General features: G+C 42.8%; 1 pseudogene; it reads right to left on the bottom strand.

The window, feature by feature from the left end:
- Nucleotides 1-1414: 1414 nt before the first annotated feature.
- On the bottom strand, nucleotides 1415-2197 carry LOC102475863 (transcription initiation factor TFIID subunit 7-like; annotated as a pseudogene).
- Nucleotides 2198-13167: the final 10970 nt, after the last annotated feature.

The following is a 13167-nucleotide window of genomic DNA, read 5'->3' as shown; positions in this document are numbered from 1 at the left end:
TTATTTCTTCTCTTTTCCTTTTTTTTTGGGGGGGGATGGGGGTTCCTATAGGGTGCGTACGCTTGCCAGAAAGACAGAGAGAGACAGAGAGACAGAAAGCAAGAAATCACCCCCCAGGGGGCATGGCCATGCCGCAGTCCCTTCTCCTCCATTCTCCTCTCGGGATCTTGGGCATGCATGCACACACGCCTGGCGTGAGTTTAAGCCACTGGGTCCGGGACTCAAACCATAGTTGACTACATGGGAGTCCAGCGACATAGCCATTATGCTAACTGCTGGTCCCTCTTGTGTTGTATTTCTCATTTCCAGAAGTTCTGTTTGATTTTTTATAAGGTATCTATCTCTTTATAGAATTCCTCCTTTATGTTATGGGATGAGTTTCTCATCTGGAATTGATTATCCATTTTCTCTTGCATCTCATTGAGTTTTTTTTTTTTTTTTTTTTTTTTTTTTTTAGAGATTTTTGCTAGAGGGCGCATGTACTCACCAGAGAGGGAGAGACAGAAAGACAGAAACTGAGAAATCACCTTTGGCGGGCATGGCCATGCTGTAATCCCTGGTCCTCATTCTCCTCTTGGGATTTTGGGCATACACGCATATGTGCCTGGTGTGAGTTTTAAGCTGCTGGGTCCTGGACTGGAACCACAGTTGACTACTTGGGAGTTTAGCAATCTAAACATTAAGCCATCTGCTAGTCCCTCTCATTGAGTTTTGTTTGTGATATCAAATTCTTATCTTTGGTTTGCTGGACATAATGTACTATATTTACTTATGACTTTATTTTTTTAAAGACAGTCTTGCTGTATCATGGTCCTCCTGCCTCAGCTTCCCAGCTAGGACTATAGGCATGCACCACCATGCCTGGTTCTTTTTCAGACAAGGTCTTACTATGTTTCCCAGGTCAGTCTTGAGCTTATGACCCTCCTGCCTCAGCCTCCCTAAATCACCAGGATTTTGAATGCTCACCATTGAGTCTAGTCTTTGGGTTGGACTGACAACGGAATCCAAGCCTTTCATATGGTCTGACCCTGAAGAGCACAGCATCTTAGCAGTGAACACCACTGTGGCTGACACCTCATTGCTTCTTCTTTTTTTCTTTTTGACATGCAAATTAGTTGCTTTTATTTATTGTGTTAGAAACAACTTTATGAAGTTATTTTCATCTCTACATGTGGGAAATTACTTTGAATAGATGGAAAAATACTACTACGTGGAAAAACATGCTAACTGGCCGCACTACTCCTAGACTAAATTCTTCTTTTTCGTCTCAGATGGCGTCGCAGAGCAGCACAGTAGCTTCTGGCAAGTGGAGAAAAACAGCAAAGGCCTGTAGTGACGCCGTAATGATTGAGGTTGAACTGTTCATTCCACAAACCCTGCAACTTTCCTACAGTCATTTTCTGGCTATACAATCCTATTCTGATTCCTTTAGCTTCTCCTGTAGTGGTCTCTCCACGTCTTCTTCAGTGTCAGTGACATTTCCATTTTCTTCATCTGGATGCTGTGTCTCATCTTCATCTTCATTGCTGCTGCTGAGGTCACTGAAAATCTTCCGAAGCTTGTCATGTTCTAAGGAGTCATGGCCCTGCCTGTGACTAGTCATTCCAGGAGAAGAGATATCCAGGCCCTGACTTTCTGTTTCATCTTCAGCAAAGATTTCCCAGTGAGTACTGACAGCCTCCACACCTGTGCTCAGCAACCGTTTCACTGCTTTTCCCACATCCGGAGATCAATATATTTTTTGGCTCTCTTCCGGAACCTTCTCTTTCTGACATGTTTTAGAGGCAGAGTAATTCCATGGTTCCGGGTAAACTTTTCCTCTTTGTCCTTGTCCTTCTTCTTGCTTGCTTTGGGATCAGCAGAAGTAACTGGTTCTTCCACAGGAGGATAGAGGTCACCATCCCCTGTGGCTACAAGCATCTGACAGGTATCAGCTGTCTTTTAAAAGGTCCTCTTATCAATGGTTTTCAAGCTTTCCATACCACAGGGCAGATCTACCAACTGTGAGGCCAAAGGTCCCAGTCAATCTGACGATGCCATGACGCCCATCAGGGTGTAACTCAGTGGTCAGTCTATCCTTCCTGTTGACATGAGCAGCCTGCAGTGGCCTCCTCACAGTAGCAGCATATTCTGGAAGCAGACGTAAGATAAACTGGCTCTCTAGTTCACGAGGTGCATCATCTTTGCTCTTACTCATCTTTGTTTGTGACTTGCTTCTCTTCTAATCAACGCTTGTTGCACTAAAATGTTTCAGCTCAATCCAGTGACAATTAGAAACTCAGTTTCTCGGGGAGGAAGCCAAGGGAAGTGGAAGCCTCTCCAAGCACGCGGCGAGCGGGTGAGCGTCTCTTTCTCGTTCCTTTTCCCTTCCTGCCGTGTGGCCAAGTGATCAGCTTCTGATTACAGCTGGAACCGGGTAGGACCAGCGCGCGGTCTCCCCTAGACCTGCAGCTCCGAGCACCAGGGCCGGCAGCACGTCGTGGTCGACTTCTTTTAACATTCTCTTTTTTGCTAGTTTGAAGCAATTTCACCATAATGTATCTTGGTATGGTTTTCTTTGTTTTTATTTTTCTTTGTGCTTTTTGAACTTTTGATTGTATATATCTATGTTTTTTTATTCTAATTTGAATAAAATTTCAACCATTATTTCTTTAAATATTATTTTCTCCCCTTCTTTCTTTGCAGACTCGTTTTATTTATATTAGACAACTTAATACCATCCCTTATGTTTCTGGAACTGTGCAAATTTTTTCTCTCTTTTTGTGCTTAAGTTTGAGTTGTTCCTACTGGTATGTTTTCGGAACATGTTTGTTTGTTTATTTATTTGTTTTCCCTGCAAGTCTAATCTGCTATTAATTCCAAGCAGGAACTTTTCTTTCTTCTCTTTTTTTAGATTTAGTCTTATTTTATAATTAATTTAATAGTTAGACATCTTTATAGCATAAAATATGGCCCCTTTTTTTTTCACAATTCCTTGCACTTCTCTCCTTACCAGTTTTATGTTTTCTTGCAAATCCTTGAACATGTCTATAGTACCTATTTTAAAGTGCTTGTCTACTAATTCTGTTATCTTTGTCCTTTCTGAATCTATCTTTAGCCAAGATTCCTGCGTATACATGGAAATACCTCTGCAATTTGTAGAAAACCTCCCTGGTAGTATATTTGGCTTCAAACAACAGGATGACAGTAATCTAAAGAAATAGGGGGTATTTGTTTCATCAAAATGTTTGGAGGTAGGTGATTGCTGGGTCTGATTTAATAGCTCAGTAATGTGGAGATGACTGCAATCCCTTTTATTGCCTTTCTCATTATGGTAACCTTATTATTTGAAGAAAACTGCATGCCTCTAGACATCGTAGATGTATTCCAAGTAGGAAATACCTCAAATCTATTTTTCTCTCTGGAAGCAGGGGTTTCTTGGAATTTTAACCCAGTGAGTTTTCATGTTATTGACTGCAACTGGGTCACGTGATTTCTCTGAACCAACCACTCATCAAGTGAACAAAATTACCATCACTGGTTGAGACCAGTAATAAATTTTCTCTTTGGACACTTAAATTAATTAGGACTCTGATAACAGGAATATAGAAAATAGGGAAAAGACAGTGGTGCCCTTTACCCCTGCAGTGACAAAATTAATGGTTCACAGTCAGAATAGCGTTTGATCTTCATCTGCTGTTACTGTTTATTTTACTTTATTATATTCTATTTCATTTTATTTAGTTTTATTTTCAGAGACTTTTGCTATAGAGTATGTGCTCTCACCAGAGACACACATACAGAAAGAGAGGAAGAGAGAAGTGAGAGACAGAGGAGAGAAACAGAAAGCAAGAAATCACCTCCCCCCCCCCCACACACACACCCGGGTTGGGATGCTGCAATCCCTACTCCTCCATTCTCCTCTTGGGATTTTGGACATGCATGCACATGTACCTGGGGTGAGTTTCAAGCCTCCAGGTCTGGGACTCAAACTGCAGTTGTCCATGTGAGAGTCCAGTGACATAACCATTGCACCATTTGCTGGTCCCATAAAGCTTATTTTTTTTTGAATGAGAGCGGAAGAGAGAGAGATGAGAGAGAGAGAGAAAGTGCTTCCAATGGCGCATTGCCTGTGCAGGTCACAGGTTTCGGCAAGCCCTGGATCATGGACACATGTGTACGTTGTGTACTCATGGAGGTCTCTGGAGGCAAACCTAGAATCACCCACGTGGATCACCCTTTCAGAGCATTGTGTTTACCACTGCTGCATCGTCTGGCCCCTTGATCTTCATCGCGTAGGAAAGTTGGCTAGAGAGTGAAGAGTTAAGAGCAATGTGTGCAATCTCTAATATTACTTAGATCTGAAACAAGAGTTGTACGACTTTTGTGAACTTTGGTTTCTGTGGTCTTTAACACATAGAAGCAATGTAGTTGCAGAAGTATCTGTTGGCATGCAGGGTACACAGAATCACAGTAAGCTGGAAAATAAAAAGAGACTATGAGTCACTGATAGAGCTGGTGGATTCTTAAATTTGGAAAACGGTTATTGTGAGCTATGTGAATGTGAGTCGCCCAAGCTCTCTAAGCCTCAATTTCGTTATTGAAAATTAGAAAGATTATAGGGGACCAGCAGTTGGGATAATGGCTATGTCACTGGACTCCCACAAAGTCAACTGTGGTTCAAGTTCCGGCCCCGGTGGCTTAAACTCACGCCGGGCGCGTGTGCATGCGTGCCCAAGATCCTGAGAGGAGAATGGAGGAGAAGGGATTGCGGCATGGCCATCCCCCCGGGGGGTGATTTCTCGCTTTCTGTCTCTCTGTCTCTGTCTGTCTGGCGAGTGCACGTGCCTATAGCAAAATGCTCCCCCCACCCCCAAAAAAAAGGAAAATTAGAAAGATTGTTCTTTATTGTTAAAGCTGTTGTGAGGGGTTAGTAATTACTCATCTTTGATGTTATTATAGTTTATTAGACTATTATTTTTTATTTTAATTTGATAAACTTTATAAAAACTAGGAATAATAATATAACGGTGTGTGTCTAGTTAAGAGTAGCAGATCTGAAAGATCTGGGTGTCAGGGATATGCTAAATCCTTAAAAATAACTGAGAGCCCAACCTCCTGTTTACAGGAGAGGTAGCTATTGATAATTACCATGTCAAAAATTGAAACCAAGAATTAAAGAAAAACTTAAAATTCATTAAAAATAATAATAAAATGCATTATATATTAAAACAAGTACCATTTTCAATAAAAATGCTGTATTTTTGAAAACAAAAAATAGTGAAAGTGTGTCATTGTTTTACATTTTTGCAAATCTCTTCTGGTTTAATGGATGACAGCAGGGTTTTCCTATGCGTTTCTGCATTCAACCTCCCATGTCACGTAGGCTCTGGATAACACCAATGTACACTTGTGAAAGGATGAGAGGAGAAAAGGCAAATAACAGTGAGAAATCACCCCCCGGGGGATGGCCACGCCGCAATCCCTTCTCCTTCATTCTCTTCTCGGGATCTTGGGCATGCACGCACACACGCCCGGCGTGAGTTTAAGCTGCTGTGTCCGGGACTCAAACTGTGGTAGAGTACACGGGAGTCCAACAACATAACCATTACGCCAACTGCTGCTCTCACACTGTAGTATTATGATGGAAATAGTTTTGGTCTCACATATGCTCCTCAAATATCTCTGCCAGTTTATGGATTAAAGATGGAGAACTGTTGGTAAGGAAAATAGGCTTGTCTCCTCTTAGCTGCGTAAACATGGGCAAGATATTAAACACAACCGCATCTCAGTTCTCTCGCGGTAAGATGGAGATAATACTACTTCCTATCTCACGGCGTGCTTGAGGCCTCTGTAAGTCCTCTTAGGGGCATGCGAGATTTAGTAAATGATGAAGACAATTACTGCTGCGGTCCGATGAGTGCACATTGGAGCAGGTCTCCCTCCCCTTTCCTTTTGGAGCGGAAGGACCTACTGGATCATTTTGTCCAGGAAGTTAAAGGAGCAAACCTCCAGATTTATTGATAGGGGCCCAGCGTTCGAAGAAAGATGACCCTTGTGGAAGTAATAATAAATGCATATGCTCCATATCGTATTGCAAACCATTTTCACTTGAATTTGTAACACGCCATGGTAAGAGCGAGGCATATCTGTACCCCCATTTCACACACCAGGCAACTGAGACTCAGAGGCAAATAACTGCCTCAGTCTGAATTTCTAAGCGAACCTTTATCTCCCTGCTCCACGTCCTGTGCCTTTGAAGTGCCCCGGCGCCCAGCTCTGATTTTGCACATTAACGTGCATGCGGTGCACCTGCTCTCTGGGAGGCAGGTCTGTCTGCATCAGCTTTTGAAGTTGGTGCCTGAAACTTGTTTTTATTAAGGATGGAAAATTCACTGAATAGGCATAGACAGATGGACTTGGAGGCCTTTGCATTGCTTTGGAGATAAGAAGTGCTGGGTAAGTATTATTATCCAGGCACTCGTAATTTGATCAAAAATGCAATAACCATGCAAAACTGACCCAAAGAAAATGAGATCTGAACACAGGGTCATGGCCATTGATGTGGGCAGAAGACCTCAGGCTTATTCCAGTTTCAGTTCAGGAAGTTTAAAAACCATTTGCCTGAGACACGAATGCATGCCACAGTCCACAGCTGACCCCTGTGTAGGAGGAGGCTGGCAAGGGTGTGAAATCCTCATTAGCAGAGAGGTGATGATGACCCCCAGTGGTGCCTGGGCAAACTTCTCATGCAGGAAACTGGGGTATAAAGGCAAAGATGCTAATGGGGCCATTGACAAGTTCTTTTTTTTTTAAGAGGTTTTTGCCTTAGGGCATGTGTGCTGAGAGAGAGAGAGAGAGAGAAGAGAAGCGAGAAGAGAGAGAGAAGACACACACACTGAGAGGGAAAGTGAGAAACCACCCCCAAAGGGGTTGGCCATGCTGCAGTCCCTTCTTCATTTTCCTCCCAGGATCTTGGGCACACATGCACATTCTCCAGGCATGAGTTTCAAGCCACCACATCTGGAACTCGAAGCATGGTTGGCCATGTGGGAGTGCAGTAATGTAATAGGTACACCATCTGCTAGAAAGCCTAAATAACAGTAGATATAGAAGTATTTTCTCTAGACCAGCCTTGGACCAGGACTTTCCATGCTCTGTTTCATTCAATCCTAAAAAGAACCCTGTGAAGTAGGTATTTTTACTTTGCTGTTTTACAGATAAGAAAACTTAAACTCTGGGCCTTTGAATCATTTCCACATGAGCACAGAGTTAGTGAGTGCCAAGTTGCTGTCTCCTCAAGATGTTCTGATTACAGTAGGAGATAAAACGGTCTTTTAGGACAATATTTATTGCTGGAGGCATGACCATTTGATAATTAAAGCAACTCTGAGCTTCCGTAAGAGCCTTAATCTTTTGGTATTTACCCATTAAGGTCCCAAACATGGACAAGTTCTTGTTATTTATGATATCTGACATTATTTCTTTTGGAATACTATTCAAATCCCTTAAGTAAGGTTGAAGTTTAATGTTCTCCCTGGGCAAGTTCTGGAAGCCAACAAAGGGGAATCCTACCATTGTTGAAGTTCATTAACAAGAACCCACTTTATGCAAAATGTGGGTAGTTCAGGATAATCCCACCTGGGCTTAACCCTGTACTGTCACAGAGCTTACAGTCTAGTATGGGAGAATAACATTTATTCGTGAATAATAAGTTAGAAAGTAGTGGGTATCTTAAAGGGTCTAAGCTGTGTGTGACAAAATTCAGGAGCAGGGTAGAGGGAGAAAACACCGAGATAAAGTTCCGTAACGGTTAACCCGTGAGGGCTGGGAGGGACAGTTGGAGGGCACGATGGCGGGGGAGAGGCTAGAAGGACCAGTAACCTCAGCCCACGGGTCAAATCCAGCCCACGGTCTGGACTAGTTTTGCATTGAGTCTGCTCTATTTATATACCATGCCTGAAATCTCCAAGAGAGTGTACGTACACCATGGAATACCAACACACACTCCCTGGCTTTTACAGATTAGGAAACTGAGGCTTAAAGACTTGGTTACAGACAATTGTGCACATGTATACTTAGAGGCAGAGCCAGAACTTAGATACTCTAAATCATAAGTCTGGCTCTCTTTCCCCTACAACAGGGTGGCCCTTCTAGGTAGCTCTGTCCTACGTTATGCCTCTGCCTTCATTTCTGGGACTCTACTTCCAGAGCTCCAAACATACCTTGTCAAAGTGCATCCTCTGGATCTATTTTTCTCTTCCCTCTCCTCCTTCAACACAGATCTTGGGAGGAAAGGTCCTCTGGGTTCTGGCTATTGTTAGAACATCAGCTGTAGGACTGAACACACATGACGCCCAGCCATTGGAGCACGGCCTTCTCCGGGCTGTCACTCTGACCCTCAAGCATGTGTCCCTTCTTCAAACAGAGGCAGTCTGGATTCGAGTCCCTTTCCTTCTTCCTTTCAGTTTATAGGCCCCATAATTGCATCATTCTGTGACCATCATCAGCACTATGCGACACCTGTACTTTTTTTTTTTTTGGTAAAATTGAATATCTTTGAAATAGACTAAGTTTAAAAATGAAATACATGTTTTAGTCTCTCACCAAGCTCTAGTTTCTATGATATGATAAATTTCCGGTCATGTTATTCAATTTCTTGTATATGTTAAAATTAACACCAAAACTTAAAGCTGTGGGTCTCAGCAGGGTCTTCAGAACAAGGTTTGGAAACTTATTGTGCGTAGGAATCATAAAAGGAGCTTATAGACCATACATTTCTGGGCCCCAGTGTAGGGGGTCTGACTTAGTAGGTCTTCTAAGGACCAGAAATCTGTTTTCTTTACAGCTACTCCAGGTGGATTCTGGGGAAAATATGAACACTGACTCACTGACTTAGGCAAAAAGATGCAGGGTTTGTCTCTTAAATGCTCTTCCATGTATCTCACCCTTTCAAACTAGGTTTTTTAATTAATTAATTTTTTTATTTCTAGAGGACACATGTACTTGCCAGAGAAAAGGACAGAGAGAGATATCCAGAGAGAGCAAGTCATACCATAGTCTTTTTCCCTTCATTTCTCCATCCAGTCAGGATAGGCCAGGTTTTTAATCAGGAGCTAAAAAGTAGACAATTTAACAAGAAAAAAAAATCATAGTTAACATTTCTTGAACAATATCATGTGCCAGACACTGTGCTAAAGCAGTTATGGTGTTCATACGTTACCTCGTTTAAGCCTCAGAACGGCCTCTGCTGTCACTACTGTGAGAAAACTGAGACTGAGAGCCCAGTGTCACCCAGGCAGGAGGTAATGAGGGCTCTCACCCATGGCTGCTCAGCTGTGTACCTAGTTTGAGCGCCCTAGTCCTCCAGTCCTGGCCGCTCCTCTCATGGATGAGAGAGCATGTACACGAGAGACCCAGTGGCCAGGTACTGACAGAGACACGTGAGCATCAGGATTGAAAATCTACAGCAGAGACAGCAACTTTTTTCAGTAGAAAGCCAGCTTTGCAGGCCATCCAGTCTCTGGTGCAACTGCTCAATTCTGCTCTAGTGGCAAAGTAGACAAAATCAATACAGACTTGGATGGATGTGGCTGGTTTGATAAAATTTCATTTACAAAAACAGTAGTTCACCAACCATAGATCTAGACAAAGCAAGACTTTGAAAGCAAGTTATTTGACTTTTCTGGCTCTTAAGATTCTGAGTAAAGGGAAACTTGGGGCAGACACTCCACCCCTTTCCTTTAGTGCCCTCTTTGAGTTCATGACTCTGGGTATTCTATGGCTACCTTCCTTCAGGACATTCTGTGTGAACTCCCTTTGCTTGGTTCTCCCGGTCACCTCCATCAAACTGTATGCCCATCCCCCAAATCCAGTGTGTCTCTCTTCCTCCCCAAGGAGTCTCTCTATCTGGCTTTTAATCCCCTTAATCTCTGAACTCCATGGGGGACATTCTGAAAGCAGATCTGACGGGGCATTCTCTGGCTTTCACGCTTCAGCAGCTTCCCACGACTTGCAAAATAAGTCTGAAGTCCTCTACCACCTTCCCTCATGGCCCCTAACTGGGACCTGATGCTAAAATCACACAAGGTGCTGTGAGCACACACTGTGTCATGCTGTGGGCTCTTCTCCCCTGGAGAGCTCTGACGGGTGTCCACTTGCATCACTCAGAAGTGCCAGAATGTAGCTCCCCATTCCGTTCACTGTGGAACAACATCTCGTGGTATTTCAAAGCAACTTCTGGATTTACATACTGTCAATTCAGACTGTCAATTTGATCAGCTTAAGCCTTTCTCTTACCTACTCCTCCAAGGTGGTCTGCACCACTAGTAGGGCGATCTATTGCCTGAGAATTGCGGGAGGGCGCCTGCTGGTCCAGGCCTTTCTGGTGGCTGCCGTTTTTGGAGGCTGCACCTGCTGCTGTGTCTGAGCTTCTGCTCTGGTGTCTGGTTCCAGGGTCTACAAATGACAGATCCTTCCCCTTGCTCCAGCTGGTTGGACTTTTATCTGCTTTAGGGCAGAAAAGCTGTTCTGTCATTATTCATTCTTCTCCACTCCATGGTTTATGTTATAAAATCTAAGCTCTGCATTATTCAGTTTTTCTCTAGAGTTATAAAGGCAATTTGAAATTCTCGCAAACATAACCAGTCGACCAAAATCCTCAAACATTTTCTCCCTAGAAGAGTGGATTTTTCGGATCCAGTAATTTGACTCTTTGTTCTAAACTGTCTCCTCCCTATGAAGCTCATGCATATTGAAGGTTTTGGATCCTGTCTTAAATCTCCTACGAAATCATTGCTCAGACTTAGTAGACCGCCTCATCGGTGAGGCCCTTCTGCACGCCCCGGTCGGGGAGGCGCCACCCTCTCCTCTGAGAATGCTGACTGTTTTCCTGTTATCGTAGCTCCTTACACTATGGCCCCTCTGCACTTGGCATCTCCCAAAACCATATGATCATCTTGAAGACCAAGGTAATTCATTTTAATTCTTTATATTTCCAGATCTGAACATAGTGCCCTACGTACTGTGACTCCTAAAAAATATATCATTTATCAATTGAGTAACCCTTGCAGCCTCCCTTTCAATTTACTTCAGCGACAACCCAGTTAGTATCTGCTACATCATAGACTTTAGAGGCTGGGTTTTAAATTTTCAGATAATCACAAAGTCCTTGAAGTCACTGGCAATGCTCTATAACTATTGTTTAAATTTTATAACAATCTATACAGAGCTGAGTATATGTAAATAAGTTGTTCAGTTGTTGATTAAAATGACTTCTTTCTTTTTGAAAGGCAGAAAAATAAGCATGTGCAGTTTACAGAAACACTCTAATTTGTTTCTTCAGATGGGCGTGTTGACTCGGCTGCAGCTCGGATCTTCATTGGTGTCGTTATGAGGTATTTGGCAGGCCACCAGGACTCATGCTACGATTATTTGAAGCCATGCTATCCAGCACCTCCAGCAGTGGTTTGTGCTAGAGGGAAATTTAATCAGCACTGAGTGAGGATCAGATGGTGGTAGGTTTCCACCAAATGGGCTTTCTAATAATTCTTTGGTTTGCCCTTGTGAACTGGCCTAAAGTACAGAGGTCATGCAATGCATTTCAAAAGATATCCCGGGGACCAGCAGATGGTATAATGGTTACATTGCTGGACTCCCATGTAGTCGACCCTGGATTGAGTCCTGGACCTGGTGGCTTAAACCTCATAGGTGTGTGTGACTGCATGTCCAAAATCCTGAGAGGAGAATGGAAGAGAAGGGATTGTGGCATGGCCATTCCCCAGTGGTGATTTCTTGTTTTCTGTCTCTCTGTCTCTCTAGGGAGCACATGTGCCCTAGAGCAAAAATCCCTCTTAAAAAAAAAAGTCCCGGCAGAAGAGGCCAGGCCTTCAGAAAAAGGTTCCACATGGCTCCAGTGAACTAGGTATTTCAGGACACATGAGAAATGAAGATTTTCTACTGATAATTCAGCCTCCAGCAAACAAGCTAGCGGTAGGGAGCTCCCCCCTTCTGTCTCTGTTTCTGTGTCTCTGTTTCTGTCTCTCCCTGCTTCTGTCTTCTCATTTTTTTGTAATTTGACCTTTTTACAATTTTTTTTTTAAAGGTAAAGTTTTTCTCTTGCTCTCAGCTCCACCTTTTATCTTGTTAATAATCCCCTCTGGTCCTCCCACCCAGGCAGAAGAGGCCAGACCTTCAGAAGAAGATTCCTCATGGCTCCTGCGAACTAGGTTTTCTATTTTGTGATTTTTTTTTTTAAAGAAAAACAGTAGTGGGGACCAGCAGTTAGCGTAATGGCTATGTCACTGGACTCCCACATAGTCGACCACAGTTCGAGTCCCGGACCCGGTGGCTTAAACTCACGCCAGGCGCGTGTGTGTGTGTGCCCAAGATCCCAAGAGGAGAATGGAGGAGAAGGGATTATGGCGTGGTCATCCCCCCGGGGGGTGATTTCTTGCTTTCTATCTCTCTGTCTCTCTCTGTCTGTCTGGCAAGTAAAAAAAAAACAAACAAAAAAAAAAAAAAAAAAGAAAGAAAGAAAGAAAGAAAGAAAGAAAGAAAGAAAAACAGTAATTACATTTTTTCATTTTTTTGTCTTTTTTCTCTTTTTGTTGTTTCTCTCTCTCTCTTTCATTTTCCTTTTTCTCATCTCTCCACTCTCCAATATCCCTTTAATGTGTTTTTAGATGGATCTAAGAGCACTGTAGCTAAACATCCAAATACTAATAGGGTTAAAATATCGCTCAATATCTACTGAATCTGCTGCACCAGCGATCACAACAGAATGGCAAAAAGATTCTAGATCACCTCTGTCTGCTTGCTCCTGAACATTCAGACTGAACTTCAATAATTTGAAAGAAACACACCATCCATCAGATGACAAGAAATTACCACAAGAAATATGGGAAAACAAGAAAATACCTCTCCTCCTAGGGAAAAGAGTAACTCTTCATCCACAAGCAGTTCGGTGAAAATCATGGAAATGTCTGATAAGAAATTTAGAGCAATCATAATGTCGAAGCTAACAGAGATGGAAGAGAAGAGAGATAATGAACTGCTAAAGAGAAAGGAGAAAGAAGTTGATGAGTTCCAGGAGATGAGGAAATTCTTGCAAGATCTAAAAGAGGAATTACAAACTTTACAAAAGACTCAAACGGAACTGCTAGAGATGAAGTCTATAATACAAGAAGT

Source organism: Tupaia chinensis, unplaced genomic scaffold (genome assembly GCF_000334495.1).
Source record: "Tupaia chinensis unplaced genomic scaffold, TupChi_1.0 Scaffold000138_1, whole genome shotgun sequence".
Classification (NCBI taxonomy): domain Eukaryota; kingdom Metazoa; phylum Chordata; class Mammalia; order Scandentia; family Tupaiidae; genus Tupaia; species Tupaia belangeri.
This window is presented reverse-complemented; position numbering and strand designations above follow the sequence as displayed.